This window comes from Octopus sinensis, linkage group LG9 (genome assembly GCF_006345805.1).
Source record: "Octopus sinensis linkage group LG9, ASM634580v1, whole genome shotgun sequence".
Taxonomy (NCBI): domain Eukaryota; kingdom Metazoa; phylum Mollusca; class Cephalopoda; order Octopoda; family Octopodidae; genus Octopus; species Octopus sinensis.
The window spans coordinates 7,753,514-7,760,019 of record NC_043005.1 but is presented as its reverse complement, the minus strand read 5'-3'; positions in this window follow the sequence as shown (position 1 = coordinate 7,760,019).

Below are 6,506 nucleotides of genomic sequence, written 5' to 3'. Positions count from 1 at the left end.
ACGCTGAATATCCCCGAGAATTACGTTAAGGGTACACGTGTCTGTGGAGTGCTCAGCCACTTACACGTTAATTTCACGAGCAAGCTGTTCCGTTGATTCGGATCAACCGGAACCCTCGTCGTCGTAACCGACGGAGTGTTTCCATCCCAGTAGTAAATATATTCAAGCGTACAGGAAACCAAAGAGATTCTGAATGCATTTCTGTTTTTGTGTAGGCGGATTTGGAGTGTATTTTGCTTTTTACACTGGCCTTAGTTCGTAAGTGAGACGAAACATATTCTGCTGGTAATCTGTGAAGTTTTTTTTCTATTTATATGTTATGACATTCGTAATAATGGCAATGGTAATCAGAAGTGCGAAAAGAAAAGAAAAAAACGATGTAAGAGAAGGAACAAACAATAACAAGTCTTACTTGATAAGCTATTAAATATACTGTGTAAACAACTTCTAGAATAAAATCAATTTCAAATCAAGGTTGATTTGCATAAAACATGTCGAATGCTAAGCAAATACTGTTTTCAGTGTAAATTATGTAAACCGTTTCACAGAAACACACCAATACTATCTATCTTTGTCGCTGATGTTGATTACTTGTTTATTCCACATATTTTTTAAGCTGATGATTCTGCTGAAGACAGCTGCAGTAAGTTGCCAACAAATAAACAATTTCTTAAATTATTAGAAAGTTGATATCGATGTTCACATTGTAGATTGTTACACTGATTTGATATTAGTATTCTATACCAGAATATAATGAGATAAAAGTCAACATCTGCAATAATATATCCTTATACGAGGCAACGAAGAAACTGGTGTGTGTGTGTGTGTGTGTGTGTGTGTGTGTGTGTATGTGTGCGCATGTGTGTGTCCGTGTGTGTGAAAGATAGAGAGAGGGAGAGTGAGAGTAAATACGAATAAGAGTGTATTAAACACCATACAAGATAAATTATTCATTTAAAAATGAAGATATTCTCAAGAACCAAAAATTCTTCAAAAGGGATATATCATTAAGGAAAAGATATGTCTGATTTCTGGGGACAAGAAGATAGTCGTGTACATGTATTTTTGCTTCATGGATGGCATAGGCAATTTGCATAAGTGAAACGAAAATGAACATACTGACAGCCACCGTAAACGGCCGAAATCGTCAGTTGTAATATCCTTATACCGTCGATGGTTTCAGCTTTAAGACCGAAGCCTCTTCAGTAGGGTCGGTAAAACGCGCCAGATTCCGTATAAGATCGCCACCAATAAATATGTATACTCCATAAAAATCTATGGATGGTTTAGCGAATCTCTAATGTGCCTAATTTAATTATTAGTATACACATTAGCGATTCGCTAAATCATGCATAGATTTTTATGGAGTATGCATTGGCAGCGATTTTATCCGGAATCTGGCGAGTTGTACCGACCCTACTGAAGAGGCTCCGTTCTTAAAACCGAAACCGCCGACGGTATACAGACATTAGAACTTCCGATTTCGGCCGTTTATGGTCGCTGTCAGTATGTATGTATTCAATTATGAGCGTTGACTGCAGCGTCAGAGCACTTGAGCTCTTATTTCTAGCATCGTGGGTGTTTCTAATACACTCTGACATTTTTAATGACAATTATAATTTTCCTTTTTGGTGTTACCTTGCTAAAATGCTGCCTAATTTAATTATCTATCTATATCTATCTATCTATGTGTCTGTCTATCTGCACGCCTTCTTCTATAACTTTTGTTATTCTGCGTGTAATTCCTCGTCTATTATCAGTTGCAACCAGTTTTTCAAGCTGAGAGGAGGCAAAACCCTGTTTGTCTTTCTTCTCAACTTCTCATTTTCTCTACCTCTTGACGAAGGACCACATCCGAAACGTTGACTATTCTATCCTCATGGCAAGTCCACTGTACCCCTTCACTTTATATATATAACCCTATATATATATAGATATTATATATATTATAGATATATATATATATATATATATATATATATATATAATAGATATATTATATATATATATATACAGCAATAAGCACATAGCATGTGCATTAAAGGAAATGCACATCCACTATATGAGTGCAAGTTTGTCTCACGCACGCATAAGCAGACACAGGCACATATATGCTTACACCAACCAATTCAGATATCCATAAACCCCGAAGAGTTTTCTTGATTTAATCACTTTATTAGTGGCCGGCTTGGATTCTGTAAAGAAATCAGGATTGTTTTCAAATTCTGATTTTGAAATGTATGTACGTTGATATGTATGTATGCGGGTCGGCATATATGTAGGTTGCTATGTATGTATGTATGTATGTATGTATGTATGTATGTATGGATGGATGGATGGATGGATGGATGGATGGATGGATGGATGGATGGATGGATTGATGGATGGATGGATGGATGGATGGATGGATGGATGGATGCATGCGCCAGGATTTTGAAGAAGGTGACACTGCTTTTTAGCCATTATTGTTTCTTGGTCTACTCTGACCCAGAGTAATAGCACCAGTCAGGGTCCCTGTTATGAGTTCAATAGCATTTTAGGGCTTGCCTGCCTATGCAAGTGAAGACTGGATCCAGTAGACTCTGGGTTAGGAACCTTTATGAATCAACGGAGAGGAAGGTGGTTGCAGTAATACATTGTGGTGTCCAGAGAGCTAGATGAGGCAAGTAAGACATCTTGTTCAACCACTATGTCCGCCCCAAGCCCAGTCGTCTTGAAGAAGGTTACGGACGACAGAGTGAGCTTGACGATTTGAAGCTCTTCTTCACATTCAACAAAGTCACTGTGTAAATCTTCAGTCATCCTTAAGGATGACTAAATGATCCTCTTCGCTCCGATAGGCGAACATGATTGTTTGTATGGCTTGCTAGTTGGATGGACGGTTGCATGCATTCATGCAAGCATGTATGAACGTTTGTTTGTGTGTAATACATATGCATGTATGTGTGTTTTTGATTTCGAGGGTAAAAGTGTGTTCAAGTTAATACAAATTAACGGGATTGCTACAGAAAGATTAATTAAATGTGTAATTTTCAAAGATTGTCAAATTACAGTTATAATTAACTAATGTCTCTCATGCAAAAACTGATCCATGTTTTTTACTTTTTTTTAAGATAGGATAATATATAGTTATTTATTTGATGCATTATTTCAAAGGATTAAATCTATTAGCTCAAGACATCGCTTCAACGCGTTTGAAATAGTATTCGTAAACATTATCTTTACAAGAAATCTTCACAGAATTTTTTTCTTTTTTTTTTTTGCTACTTTTCTAAAAGGTTTTCAAGAAACACGTGACTGAAGATTTTTTCATCAAGTGTTCAAATTTCTTTTTACTTGCTCACTCTTAAAAGCGGAGGCCATTAATAAATATCATGACTAATTGAAAATACGCTCATTATATAGTCAACCGTTTAAATTGAAATTGATGTTTCTGAGTGAGATAAAAAGAAAAAACGCATATGTATGTATTCTGATTTCTGTTTAAAATATATTCTGTTACATTTACACTGGTTTCACTTTAACTTTACACATCTCAAATATAATATATATATATATATATATATATATATATAATATCAGCTGAAGTTGTGTCTGTGTGTGCAGGTTTGGTAGCCTTCAACTAACACTTTCTCCTCCGAGACCCTGCGGCGCAAGTTGACGAAAATTGAGTGTATGATAGAAGTATGATAGAGTATGATAAGCTAAGAGCATTAGATTCCTTGGAAGAAATCAGCGAATGTATACGAAAACAAGGACGGAAACAAACGGAGAAGGTTACACAAATACAAATAACAGGACATAATAACAGCTGTCTTTCGACTAAGGACGAATTAAATTAAGCTGGCGTGTGTGAAAGTAAAGACTTCCGCCAGGGATACAAGATTTCACAGGGACAGGGAAGAATATAGATGTTGCACGGACAGCGACCGAACCAACCAAGAAAGGTCAGGCTTGGCCGAACACCGGTCATATGGGGAGAGAAGAGAGAGAGGTAGAGGCAGAGCGACAGAAGAAGTAAGGAGGGTCGAGAAAAATGACAGGGACACAGTGAATGTTATATATATACATACATATATATATATATGACTTTCGAATCACTTTCTAATCATTTCGACATGTTACAGCGAGGCTATACTTCTAAATATCTGAAACTGTTTCATAAATTTACAGTAAAACGAAAGAAATATTTTTCATCAACAAATATTACTTTTATTTTTTGTATTCGTATTGTCTCACAGAAAATTGTCTTCTGCTTTAGCTTTTTAAAGATACATGCTTAAAATACACTGGTCCCCGCTTACCTTTTGCATATCAACCAGTTTGGTGAGTAATAAGATCTTTAACATTATATGTAAACATTTGTGTATCAAAGTCCTTTAGATATGTATGAAAAAAGCGATGTAGGCGTATGTTTTAGATTAGTGAGTTCTAATAAAAGTAATTAGATCATGCACTGCGTTTCACGGAAGGGATCGCAGGAATATCACTGATTGTCAGGAGAGGTAACCGAATGAATATCAGAGATCTGTCATTCGAACAATAGATAGATGGATAAATTGATAGATAGATAGATAGAGAGAGGAGAGAGAGAGAGAGAGAGAGAGAGATAGATAGATAGATAGATAGATAGATAGATAGATAGATAGATAGATAGATAGATAGACAGACAGACAGACACACAGACAGACAGATAGATAGATAGATAGATAGATAGATAGATAGATAGATAGATAGATAGATAGATAGATAGATAGATAGATAGATAGATAGATAGATAGATAGAGGACAGGTAGATAGATAGACAGGTAGATAGATAGATAGATAGATAGATAGATAGATAGACAGATAGATAGATAGATAGATAGATAGATAGATAGATAGATAGATAGATAGATAGATAGATAGATAGATAGATAAACAGACTCTGACAGAATGCAGGCCAATAGTCTGAGGCCTTCACGTTCGTATTATGGAGTTGGTGAAACAATTTTCTCTTCAAACTTCTGTATTCTATCCCTATACATATCGTTTCGGTTTTTGCTGCTGTTTCTATTCCTCAGTTCCATTGCTAATGATACTAATATTGAAGGGGGGGGGTCGCTGTTGGTACTTTTTAAATTTTTACATCTCCTTCTACCGTTGCCTCTGTTATCGTTGCTGTTGTTTGGATGTTATCGTCGTCGCCTTTGTTGTTTTTATTCTTGATTCTGTTGCTGTTACTGATCTTTGTCTTATATTTGATGTAATTGATGTTACTATTTCCTTGAACTTGATTGTTCAAACGTCAATCAGCTCTTTGTACGTATATGCATATCTGTGTCTGTATGTATGTTTATATGTATGCATGTACGTTTGTATGTATAAAGGTAGGTAGGTAGGTAGGTAGGTACACACACAAGCTCACATGCAAACATGTATGTGTGTGTGTGTGTATGTATGTATATACATATAAATATCTCATTTTCTTTAGCTCTCTTTCTCTCTCCAGCTTTATTTTCTTTCTCTCTCTCTCTCTCTCTCTCTCTCTCTCTCTCTCTCGCTTTCTCCCTCCTCACTCTCATTCTCTCATATTCATATGAGTTTCTGTATAAGCATACGTGTCTATACATTTATCGTTTCCAACCTGCCTTCTCTAAACGCGACATGGCAGTCTCCGTGAAAAGCTTTACTTCAATTGTTGTACTGTAACTACACCGAAAGTGATGACTGAAAAGAACCAATCGAGGCCACGTTTTGATATATGTGAGCATTTTGTGTGTTGCAGAATACAATGACAGAGAGGGAGACAGTGAGAAAGAAATTAGGCGAAAGTAAAGGAAGCGAAAAAGAGAGAAATAAAAACGACATGTGAAAGACAGAATGGAAGACAGAATGGAGAAGGAAGATACATTTATATCTACAAATATGTGATGTTTATATATTAAATCTATCAACCTACTGATTTATGACTGTAAGTATGAATATACGTATATATATATAAAATATAATATATATATATATATATATATATATATATATATATATACATTTATACATATGTATGTATATATATATATATATATATCACCGTCCTAAACGACAGGTTCTCAGATGTCACAATGCGCTTCGCATTGTTTTAGCCTTCAAATGACGCCACCCCGCTGGCTAAGCGAGCAGGCCAACAGAAGAAAGAGTGAGAGAAAGTTGTGGCGAAAGAGTACAGCAGGGATCGCCACCACCCCCTGCAGGAGCCCCGTGGAACTTTAGGTGCTTTCGCTCAATAAACACTCACAACGCCCGGTCTGGGAATCGAAACCGCGATCCTACGACCGCGAGTCCCGCTTCCTAACCACTGGGCATTGCGCCTCCACATATTATATATATATAATATATATATATATATATATATATATATATATTTGTGTGTGTGTGTGTGTGTGTGTGTGTGTATATACATATATATTATAATATTATATATATGTGTGTGTGTGTGGTGTGTGGTGTTATATACATATATATATAAT